The sequence below is a fragment of the Hemicordylus capensis genome, chromosome 3 (genome assembly GCF_027244095.1).
Source record: "Hemicordylus capensis ecotype Gifberg chromosome 3, rHemCap1.1.pri, whole genome shotgun sequence".
NCBI lineage: Eukaryota > Metazoa > Chordata > Lepidosauria > Squamata > Cordylidae > Hemicordylus > Hemicordylus capensis.
The window spans coordinates 291,203,834-291,216,368 of record NC_069659.1 but is presented as its reverse complement, the minus strand read 5'-3'; the positions used below and the strand labels follow the sequence as shown (position 1 = coordinate 291,216,368).

General features: G+C 40.2%; 1 protein-coding gene across 3 annotated transcripts in view; it reads left to right on the top strand.

The window, feature by feature from the left end:
* The window catches only part of DGKD (diacylglycerol kinase delta), a 136,984-nt gene that overhangs the window by 9,994 nt on the left and 114,455 nt on the right, over positions 1 to 12,535 (top strand). The window contains exon 2 of one of the 3 annotated variants that reach the window (XM_053310584.1): positions 4,403 to 4,500. The exons of the other annotated variants lie outside the window; for them this stretch is intronic. The gene's annotated coding sequence lies outside the window, so the exon portion shown is untranslated. The remainder of the gene's footprint in view (positions 1 to 4,402; positions 4,501 to 12,535) is intronic. 3 annotated transcript variants of the gene reach the window in all.

The window sequence follows — 12,535 nt, the reverse complement described above, 5'->3', positions numbered from 1 at the left end:
AACACTATCTCACAAAAAAACCAAACCACAACTTCAGGAAGGCAGGCACCTAAGTTCTTCTTTTATCAATCTGAGATACAACAAAACCAAATAGTTACAGCAGCAATAGCACAGAATATTATACTCAGTGCTGAGAAAACTACAAAATCAAACCTGCCTGCCATAGAGAGACAGAAGGACATAGCAGTCATGGCCTAGGCAGCTCAGCTTTGAGCTCAGTTGTTTGAAGACTCTGAACAGGATGGAAGGAACAGGAAAAATGTGAGCAGCATTCTAAGATATTCCTTCCCTCCCCCCAGCCAATGGGGGCACAGTTGCCCATGATAACACTTGATTTGTATGATAACAAGCCAATCAAGAAGCAAGGAAATCGCAAGCCAGTGCCAGAAATCTAATCAACAAGGGGGAAACAGGCCTCCAAAATGGCGCTTGAAATATTTTGAATCAAAATTGGGTTGTTTTGTTCGAAACTTGAAACAGGCCCTTCATTTCAAGGGTGTTTTATTTTGAGCTTGGGACACTCTAAACGTTTCAGTGTCGAAATGTTTTGCACATCCTTAATAGGAACCTAAGGTAGACACCAGCAACAGCCTCTGGAGGGACACAGTGCTGGGGCTGAATGAACCAGTTGCTCTTTCCCTGCTGCATATAAAGGTGTTTCCTTGCACACTGGCTCTGTTAAAGAATCTGAAGTGCTGTATCTTTTTGACTGATTTTTGTGTGAGATACTGTAAAAACATACAATTGCATTGCATTTCCTAAATTATTGCAATCTGTTCTGGAGGGGAAATAATATTGGGTATCCCTTTCTTTCTTTAGTCCTAAGGAGACAAGGAGTTCTTAAAGAACTCTCATCAAATGTGTTGCCACCCACCTTTTTAGTGCAGCCTGTCTATTACCCTCTCTGCTTAATGAGAGTTGGCACACACACACAAGCTATACTGGAAGGAAAAAGGATCAGAGAAGAGTTCCCCACCTCAAATTTTGACACTCACGGTCCCGTTTGCTTTTCAGATTCCAGGACCTAGAGAATCCGTTCTATGGATCTGTATACATTTTTAGAAAGTAGATTAAAAATAAATTATGGACGCAAAACTGATTACATATTGCTCTGGGCCTCCTCTTGTTCATTGCCTGAGTTATGTTATCACATAATGTTCATATATGTTTTCACTGTTGCTGGGGAAGAATCAGTTACACCATTTTGTCAGTTTAGCTGTTGTGAGGAAATGAAAGTTTGCTTCCGTTGAGGGGGAAAGCTTCACATAGGGTTTAGAGCCAGGAGAGACTGTATATTAATTGTAAGGGTTCAGGGAGCTAAGTAGAAAAGAGGGATTGGAAGCAGCATGGCTGAAGAATAAGGGACAGGTTATGCAATAGGCTAGGAAATATGGACTGGATGTAAAACAGGAATTAGGGCGTTGAGGGGGGAAAGAGTCAGAGGAAGAGGTATGGGGGGAAAACACAGGACCTAGAGGGGGATACTGGAGGGCTGTGTGTTGTTGGTAGGAAGGGAGATAGGCAACAGAAGGCCTCTGAAATATGGAATAGAATGCCAAAAAGGCATTGAGTGTTTCTCACACTGATTTGAAATAATTGGACAAAATCTTTGGCTGCTAGTCTCTGCTATTAAAGTATTTAGATATACGAAGAGATGCTAAATTTAATAAAGCTAAATCAGCAAAACTAAAATATCTAAACCCAGACCCTTAAATGAGCAAAAGTTGAAAAACTGTTGTGTTATCAAAAACAGCAGTGGTTTTATTTAAGTTTATTAAGACACAGGATTGTAAGAGGAGTTTAACAGGATTTCAATACACTTTTAAGCTAAACACTGCTAAATAGTAGATTAGCAATCTACTCATTTTATAGTAAAGGACAAAAGTGTGTCCACTGTTATTTAAAGATTGCTCATTTTTTCATATTTGCTGTGTGCACATGTTGATAACTCAATTGCCAGTAAAATGGAAACATGCATGGTCTTCATAGCACAGTGTACATAGGTGTGCAAGCTTACCTTTGGAGCATTTCAGTCTACAAGCAGGATTCAAGCATAGTTTTCACTCACTTGCTTCAGATTATTTCTAACAAGTAAGACAGATAGAATTTTCTGAAAGATCTGTAAACATGTCTGAGATTCTGACACGTGAAAGAGGCATGTATAAATGGTTGTGATATTACAATTTTACTCATAGAACTGACTTCAAAAACCACATTATTGAACGCAGCCCTAAAAGAAGGCTTAAACGGCTATTTAATTTGCCATCCTTAAGTGTTTGAGTACATGTATGTACTGTATATGTTCATGTTTTTATTTATTTACTTATTGAGTTTTATACTCCATATTACAAAGAACTCTTGAGAAGATTAACAAAATGAACTTAAAACATATCACACTCTTAAAACTAATAAAGCACAGCAGATAAAATGTACATTCAGCACCACCAGTCCAATACACAGCATTCCTGCCAGCCATGTCTTAAGGCCTACCAGTGTTTGGTATACCCTGATGCTATCCATCTCCCTCCCCAACACACACACCCCAAAGGGATTCACCAGGTCCTTGGTGGATTATAATACACAACTGGTATGCTGCATACCACCTAGGACTCTAAGTATGATAAGTTTTCGGGACTCTCATACACAACAGTTTAGTGAAGTTGTGCCTGTGCAGGATAGACATGATAATGTCACTCCTTTCATTGTTAAAATGTTTCAGTCATTCCAGGTCTTTGTAGTGCTTGCCAGAATGGCTCACTCATCCATAATCAAATCATGGATAATTTCTGATTTATTTTGGACTGACCAGGCATTACAAAGGAGCAAAGTGAGGCTCTGTGGGTAGTTGGCACTGCTCCCCAAAGTCAAAGAGCTGTCAAGGTAGCTGGAAGGGGAAACAGCTATTAAGTTTCTGTTTTCCCTTCCCATGTATTGGCCTGCTGATCTGCTAATGCTCTTTCTTCTGTGTCCCACCACCACAGGAATAGCTGCCCCCTGTGAGGAACCACACGTCCTACCTCTCCATCCCCTAATAAGCTAAGACACATCCTTCAGCCAAACAAATAGAGAGGCAGTCCCAAGAGCAGCCACAAGTCTTTCAAAAGAATATTACTGCCCCCATCCCTCAGTCCCACCACCGAAGGCCCAGCCACCCAAGGCTGGCCCCCTTTGGCGGCCAGCTTCAGCAGCCACCTACAGGCAGGCTGTTGGCTGTGCTTTTGGCCGCACCTACCTTAAGTAGTCCAAGAAGAGGAAGTGGAGTGGACAACCATTCCTTCTGGCAGAAACTCAATAACTGGAACAAGTTGAGGGTTATCAGCAACAGCAGCGGCAGATTGCTCAAAGCAAAACAAATGCCAAGAACAAGAAAGCAGGAATAGAAAGTCCTTGCACCAAAGGTCTTCTTGCAGGTAAGCAACAGCAGCAAGATGGGGAAAGCCAGCCCAGGAGGCTACCCTTGCCTCACTAACCTTTTGAAGTTATTTGAGAGTGTCAACAGATGTGTGGATAAAGGTGGTCCAGTTGACACAATATACCTGGACTCTTAAAAAGCTTTCAATAAAGTTCCTCATCAAAGACTCCTGAGAAAACTTAGCAGTCGTGGGATAAGGGCCCAGGTTTATATGTGGATTGGTAACGGGTTGAAGGAGAGGAAACAGAGGGTAGGAATAAATGGATGGTTCTCTAAATGGAGGAAAGTAAGAAATGGAGTTCCCCAGGGAATTTTATGAAACAGTACTGGACATCTGGACTAGCATTGCGGAAATTTTACATTGTGAGTTCCAGATTACCTCTGTGCTGCTATCACTTCAGCAGGAGAAGGGACAATTTTAGTCAGTCTTCTCTTCTTTGTGAAATCTGCTGTGCATCATCAAAACATGTCGTCGAGAGTCATGTGACCTTTGGGGACATATTTTACTGATGCACAGTGGGCTTAAGAGAAAAGGGAAGATTAGTTAAAGTTGCCCCTTACCCTACCTGTGACAGTGCAGCAGTAGTCTGGAACTCACACGGCTGCATGTGCGCAATGCTAGTCGAAATGTCAGCCAATGAAATTTTAGAAATGGAAACTTTTCCATCTACTTCCCAAAGTATTGGGAAGGGTAGAAAATCCACCACCACCCCCAAACACACACATCTCTGGGAGTAATTATGACTTCCTTTGGAGCGTTGCTAAAAAGTAAACAAGATAAAGATTATAAAGTACTTTTTCATAAAAATGAATAAATGACTGGAATGAATAAATAAATATTGTATAAAAGGAAATACATCTGTTTTAATTATGTTTTGGCGGTCTGCAATATTTTGCTGTTTTATTATTTCCTCCCTTCTCTTGAGCATGAGTTATATTATGTAGGCTGTCTCAAAATAGATTCTCTTTACTTCACTCAATTTTTAACAGGTCAGTTTACCTGCTTATTGCATTGCAACAAGGTGTGGCGAGGAACAATAGCAACACAAAGTTTAAAGAATGCTAGACACTTAACTAGAAATAGAAAGGTGAGACATAAAGTAGTTCATGCAGTATCTATTATTTGAGTTGCTGTATGTGGGTTGTTGAGCAGGACTGCAGGAATGACACATGGAGTCATATAAGTATGCTTGCCCCAGATTTTCTCAAGTCAGTCTGCATTCATGATGAGGAAGTGGAAAGACTATGTCAGGCATCAAGCCATGTGGCATTTGGAGTACAGCACTGTAGACTCCACCTTCCAAGATAAAACTCCTGGCAGAGTTCTGAGCCTTGTTATAGTCTTTCTTGTTTTTTCTGTCCTACATATTGGGTCCAGTCAGGCTTTCCCCTTCTCCCCCCGGCCACACACCACCCCCAGTCTAGCAGTTATCTCGTTTTCCACTTCAAGCTGCTTAGCCTTGCCAGAATATAATGTTTTCCCCTTTCCGTCACTGTCAGCTATGGCCATCTCACTTTTTCCTTGTTCTGATTCCCAATTTGCAGTACCGTACTGGGATTTCCTCAAATTGCTGTATCTACAGTAACAAGGTCTCCTTACCTGTGCTACTATAGGTTTGAGTTATATGGCTGCATCTAAGCCAGTCTAATGGAGTACCATCCCTAGAGTTGACTTTACTACTTTGAGGTCACTTTACTTGTCTGCAAATGGGGATGCTGCTCCAGGTAATCTCTGTGGTTCCTGCTGCCTGCAGTCCTAGGTGCCCTGTTGTTAATAGATGTTTAAGAAGTTGTCTTTACACATAGCTTGGTGTAACCGTTTCTTTATGATGGACATTTTAAATACACTGACATTGATAAGCATGTGTATCATGCTTGTTTAGCCATTTGTGCTAAAGCCAGAAATAATGTACTTAGAAAATTTGTTTTGTTCCTGTAAGAAGAGCACTATTTCTGCAATGAAAGTCTGTAATATAAAGAACATGAGAAGTTAAACCCATTCACAGTTGCCAAACTAGGTGACTTCACTATCCATTTGGAATAGGATCTCAATGACTAAATGGTGCATATGTGCATAGATTGTTATGCATGTTTTCCCCTGCTTCCCCGTATTTTGAAGGGCATGAGTAGGACTTAGACAAACACATGTACCATTTAGGTGTTGCATCAAATGCTGAGAGCAGGAAGGGTTTTGTGGATAGGCTTCCTGTTCCCCAAATATTGCTTTTTTGGTGTATGTGTGTTTTTACCATACAAGATAAAAGTGTGAGAAGCTGCTTGCCATTTTGGCATAATAACAAAAATCTTTTAATTCCTTTATTTTGCTCTGTAAAGCCTCAAAAAAGCTGAGAAGTACTTACATGTATAAAAACATATTAATGGCAAGGGTGAATAACTGAGACATCAAAATAAATGGTTTTACAAGAATACTAAATGTGTATGGAACCTTTCCCCCCTTAACATTAATGGACAATAGAAAGGATACTGAAGAATTAGATGTTCTTTCCTCAAAGGGAGTTTTATATGCCAGAGCTCCACAATTAGCAGTCTAGCAGATAATGTATAATAATATACTATTCCCAGAAGACATTTTTCTCATAGCTCTTTTGTAATTCATTTTAATAATTTAACATGTGAGGATAGTAGATGTCTGCAATCAAATATGGTGAGGAGCCACTTTCTTTTTATGATGGATACATCAGAAAAAAGAAAAACCTACTTGAAAAATGAGGTGTTTGTTGCTAGGGCAACAAGTGGTACTTTAGCACTGGAAGGCTTTCTGAATTGTTAGAATGAGGAAACATTTAGACTCCATGGTAGATGCGTGTATATGCTCATTCTTTAGCCAAGACTGTGGACACACAGACAAGAATTGATTGGCTTATCAACTTAATGATGTAATTGTGCCAAGACAATTGGCATTAAGTAAAGAAACTCCACCAAACATTTTTAAAAATATGTTCTTTCTTCATCTTCACTGTTATTGCAACTTGCCTTGTTTTAGCCGTTTTCATTTTACTTTTTAAAAAGCTTTATAGAGAGAGGCTGCCTTTTGAGTGGCTACCAAAAGATTTCTACATGTCATCCTTTTAAAGCTTTGCTTTTAGAGTTTTTATTGTATTTTAAATTGTTTTAATTATGTTAATGTTTTAATGGTTTTATATTGTGAACCGCCCAGGGACTTTTTGTATGGGGCAGTAGATCAATGTAATAAATAAATCCTGTATCAAGATTCAAGAGATAGTGATTTGTGCTTCCCTGCAAATAGTATTAATTAGGCATCCTGTAATGCAAGTTATGTTACCATCACCAGGCTTCTCAGATAATTCAAAAATATTGATTCGCTGCCCACAGACATTGATCTGCACAACATTTACAAAGACCTGCAGTGGAACAGAGAAAACATTGCCTTAAAGAAAAGCTAAGTGGCATTGCACATTTGAAAGACCGAGAAAAAGGAAGTTGGAAAGACTGAGAAAAAGAAAATTGGCAAAGCAGTTGACTTGGACAAACATGAGAGCTGACAAATCTATACACAATAAAAGACGCATGTGTATTTTTCTGTAACTGTTCAACTTCACCTGCAATCCATTATCTCTCTCTCTCTCTCTCTCTGTCTCTATCTATCTGTCATCACCCAGAACTTATGTCTCTGGGAGGCTTACAACAAAATCAGAAAATTTTACAAATACTGCTGTTGATGAAATAGTTCAACAGCACACTATTGAACAGTATGCAAAAGATGTAGATGAGATTTACAAGTCCAGTGCAAGAGACTTGCTTAGAAAGCAAATCTGTGTGGATCTATATGAGGTGATAGTTTTTGCTGAGTTTACTAAGAAAATGATGTATAAAATCATGTAACTGCTGAAGACACACAGAATGTAGATGCCTCTGGGCTGCCAAGGATTTTCTCACATTCTCCGCAGATGACACCAACAGTTAAAGAAAGAGAGTACCTTTTGATCTGTGTCATAACCGTCTGAAAGAGATGATTTCATGATTTCCTTCATTGTTATGCATACTGGTTAACACAACCTGTATTACCTAATGCCTCATTAGATTAGTTATTTGATGAGCAGAACAAGTCCCTGAGGGTTGCACTCGTGCGAGAGGGTCAATGAATGAACAGAAGGGATCCATCCCTTCATGATCAGAACACTCCTCTTCACAAGATCAGAGAGGGTTTTGATATCAACCAGCATACCTGGAAAAGAAATATGAAAATTAGGCAGTAATATATATTTATTAAAAATCATCTTCAATATATTGTCTTCTTCACAGATTGATTCCTTGGCATCAAAATGCACAGAGACAACATTATATGTATACTCATTTAGAATATGGAAAGATTTGGATACACAAGTGACTATCTACTTAGTTTCTGATTACTATTTACTTAGTTTACTTGTATCCTACTCTTACTTCAAGGAGTCCAGAGTGGTGTACATGACTGTTTTTATCCTCACAACCCACCTATGAAGTAGGTTAGGCTGAGAGATAAGTGACTGGCCCAGAGTCACCCGGTGAGTTTCATGATTGAATGAGGATTGGAATTTGGTCTCCACAGTCCTAGTCCAACACTCTAAACCACTATGCCACACTAGTTCTGTACTTTATGAGCCCCCAGGTTAGAATCATCATTTCCTAAGATGGCTATTGATACCTTATCTGAAATCTGCAAAAGGTACCTTCTTATCATTATTTGTATTTTTCTTATCAGTATTTTTAAAGAATGTGGGATACCTAGCAGTATTCATTCTTTGTTAGTGGAAAGCATAGTTAGTGATAGTTCAAGAATTAGTAAGTATTAGCTTTAAGCAGGCTGTAAGTCTTCCTCTTCCTAAATAATTGAGAGTTCTGGAACAGTTGCTAGAGTGTTAGGCTTGGGTGTGGGAAACTCAGGTTCAGATCTTCACCTAATTGTAATGCTCACTGAGTAACTTTGGGCAAGTTAAAATGTTCCATCCTGGCTTATCTCACAGAGGAGTTGTGATTATAAAAAAGCACAGACAGCTTCAAACAGCTGTGCTGTTTTATTTTATTTTAATGAATAGGTGTATTCACAGCATTCATTGGTGAATTCTCAGTTACGTTTTTAGAAACTAGCTTTATCTGTTAGTTTTGCACACATCAGTTGTATATCTGAATGGACAGTCTTCTGTTGTGTTCTATCTAGTATGTTGTGTAGTTTTATGTAGTGTAGTTGAGAAGTTTGTCCCAGTGGGGATCATTATTAGGTGAGGTGGAGTGGGGGACAGAATCAGAGAGGAAAAGGGAGGGAAAGGAAAAAGGAGAAAATGGAGTGATTTCTGAATAAATCTTTAGTTATATCTATATAAGGTTTCTTTGTGTTTGTGAAGAAAGCAGAAATGCTTCCTTGTGTTTGGCAGTGAGATTTTGAACCAGCTAAGTGTGTGAGCCTGCAAAGCTTGTGAATGTTCCCTCACCTTCATTTCATTGCATCAGTGGGCCTATATTCCTGAACTGCTGCATTCTATTATTGCTGCTGCTGATTGTTTCCCCAGCTTCTTGTCCTTTACAGTCTCTGAAGGTACTTCTTCCTTATCAATCCTGGACTCTGTTGATCACTGGATTCCCACTGTAGCATGGCTCAGATCCCACCACCACCTTTTTTCTTGCCCACCCCAGGAAAATCTGCTCTTCCTTGAAAACCATGGAGGTCTTATTTTTGCAATTACATCCTCACTATACAGACCCCTGATTTTACTCCACAATGCAGAAGGCTATATTGCTTCACTGCCTGGGCCCTGAAAGCCAGAGAATATATAACTATTTGCCCTTTCCTGCCAACTTGGAAGGGGATGCCAGCTCCTATGAAGCTGCTCTTCAAGCCTTAGATGATCATTTCAACCCTACTTTGACTGTGATTGCTGAATGTTACAAGTTCTATTCTAGATCCCACTGCCTGGTGAATCTATTGATCAGTATATCACAGCATTGCGTGCCTTAAGTGTAACATGTGAGTTTGCTAACTTTACTGGTGAAATGATCAGGGATCAGATTGTTATGAAAACCAACTGTCCAAACTGCATGAAAAACTGCTAGTGGGACAAAAACTTAACAATTGTAAGTTTTCCACCCTTCTAGAGTTGGCTAGGAGGGTGGAATATGCTCCACTGCCAAATCACTCTCTTTGGTACCCCAAAACCAACCTCCTGACCTCCAGGCTGATCAGAAAAAGTCTTTCCAAACCCAGTCTTCTCATATGGCACAGCCCCAGAAAGTGGCAGCACAAAAAAGGAGAAGCTACTGATGTGGAGACTCTGCCAACAAAGCCAATTTTGCTCACTGACTTGAACATAGGAACATAGGAAGCTGCCATATACTGAGTCAGACCATTGGTCTATCTAGCTCAGTATTGTCTTCACAGACTGGCAGCGGCTTCTCCAAGGTTGCAGGCAGGAATCTCTCTCAGCCTTATCTTGGAGAAGCCAGGGAGGGAACTTGAAACCTTCTGCTCTTCCCAGTGGCTCCATCCCCTAGGGAGAAGATCTTCCAGTGCTCACACATCAAGTCTCCCATTCATATACAACCATGGTGGGCCTTGCTTAGCTAAGGGAACAAGTCATGCTTGCTACCACAAGACCAGCTCTCCTTCCCTTGCACAGAAGGTCACTTGCAACAGGTGCAAAAAAAGGAGACACTTTGCTAAGGTTCGTAAGTCTATTGTCCACTCCATTACTGATTCACCATATGATAAGCATGAGCCAGATGAACTACTTCCTGACAGCATTTTAAGTATGACAGAATCATAGCCTGGTTCTCCACATAGTCAAGCCATGAAGTGTGGATGCTGATGAATTCTGGTTCTCTGTACACTATCATTTCCCATCTGCTTTACTCCTTACAACTTCATATCTGTGCCAGCAGCCTTCAGACATCAGGAAAAGAGTATGTGACACAAAAAGGAGTCTGTATTGGACTGGAAACATCAGAAAGACCTACAGATAGTGTTAGACTCAAATAGAATGGAACCTGTATTACAGATGATGGAGCATCCATATGTTGATATGATTGCTGATTTCTCTGATGTTTTTTGCTGCTACTCCTGCCACTGCCATACATTTGAAACATAAAACTCAGATGAAGGTAAATGTAACACTACTACTACTACTACTACTACTATGACAACTATGAATGTTTATATATCACTTTTCAACAGAAGTTCTCAAAGCAGTTTACACAGAAAAATGACAAATGATAAATAATAAATAAGAAAGTTCCCTGTCCCCAAAGGGCTCACAAACAAAAGAGACACCAGCAACAGCAGGGATGTTGTGCTGGGAATGGATAGAGCCAGTTGCTCTCTCCCTGCTAAATATATGAGAATCACTGCTTCAAAAGGTGCCTCCTTGCTTAGTTAGCAGGGGTTAACTAATAGCCAGATGCTGTTTGTCAGAGGAGGCTGGCAGATAGAGACAAAGAGGGAGAGGGAGAGGGTGCGCACAAGCATGTGCAAACATAGTACTGAGGTGAGGCTTGGAGCTGCATTGTACTCCTTGGCTCTCCATCTGTGGTTGAACCAACTGACTGGGGATGATGAGCATTGTAGTTCAACAGTACCTGTACAACACAAAGTGAGGGATGTATCCATAGCCTTGCGCCAACCACTTAGAGAGGAGCTCTTAAGACAACAGCATGGTGACATCATAGAACCTGTTGATTCATCAGAATGGGTCTCTCCCATTCTTCTTGTGCGGAAATCAAATGATACACTGCAAATATGTGTAGATTTAAGAGATGTGAACTCCAGCCTGGTAGTGGATTGTCATCCATTATCCAATCTCAATGAAATGCAATATCAATGGGAAATGCTTACTCTGAAGGAGGCCTCGGTGTTCACAACTTTGGACTTGTCTTTGGCCTATCATCAAATTCCTCTGCTCAAAAATTCTCGCAGATACACAGCCTTCATTACCCAGTGGGTTTTTTCAATACAAATGTCTGCCCTTTGCATTAACCTTTGGAGCTTCGGTATTTCAACAAATAATGCATGAAATATTTTGGACTATGGATGGAATCACTTACTCTAAGGATGACATTTTAGTGTATGTCAAAACCATTGAAGAGTGTGATGCTAAACTGACAGAAGTCTTAAGAAAACTCCAATGACACAGACTTACTATCTCTGCAGAGATATGTCCGTTTTACACACACTTGGTGATGTACTTGGGACACACAATATCTCAGAATGGTGTACATTCCAAAATAGACTTGGTGAAAGCTAATTGGAAAGCACCAGAGCCACACAACAAGGATGCCCTTCACTCATTTTTAGGACTATGTGAGTATTACTCTGAATTTGTTAGACAATTGGCTTCAGAAGTTGCTCCATTGCATCTTCTTTTTAAAAAGAATGTAGCATTTACTGGGATGCATCCAGCAAGGCTAGTTTTCAGACTTTCAAACTGGCCATTGCTGAAAGCCCTGCTCTAACTTCTTTTCACACTCACAGACACACTACGTAACCACTGATGCTTCTAAATATGGTTTGGGTGCTGTCTTGACCCAACAAAAAGAGGACAAGGAAGTTGCAATTGCTTTTGCTTTTGTTTCTAGAGTGCTTACTGCTTCACAGAAGATGTATTTTATCATTGAAAAAGAAGCTCTAGCATGTTTCTGGGCAGTGAGGCACTTCAGGACTTACTTGTGGGGCAGAAAATTCATTTTACAGTCAGACCATAAACCCCTATCTGCTTTATTTACTACATGGGTATCAAGTTGAGCAGCCGGAAGGACAGCCACATGGATCACCAGACTTATGGACTTAAATTTCCAGGTGGAATATCTTTCAGGTCTTCAGAATACAACTGCAGATTGTTTATCTAGACTTCCTGGCCAAGAGGATATCCCAGAAGATGGGGATGAAGGAGTAGCAATTGTGCAAATAGCTTCATCCACTCATGGATTGATCACATCTTCTGAATGGAAAATGGCCCTCAGTGCTGATCAAGTACTGGACTTAAACCTTACATAACTAATGGATGGCCTCATCAAAACAAGGTACCTGAACATCTTCAACCATACATGCACATAGCAAGTGAGCTGTCTTGTCTAAATGAGCTGGTGCTGAGGACTGATCGTTTGGTGGTGCCAATC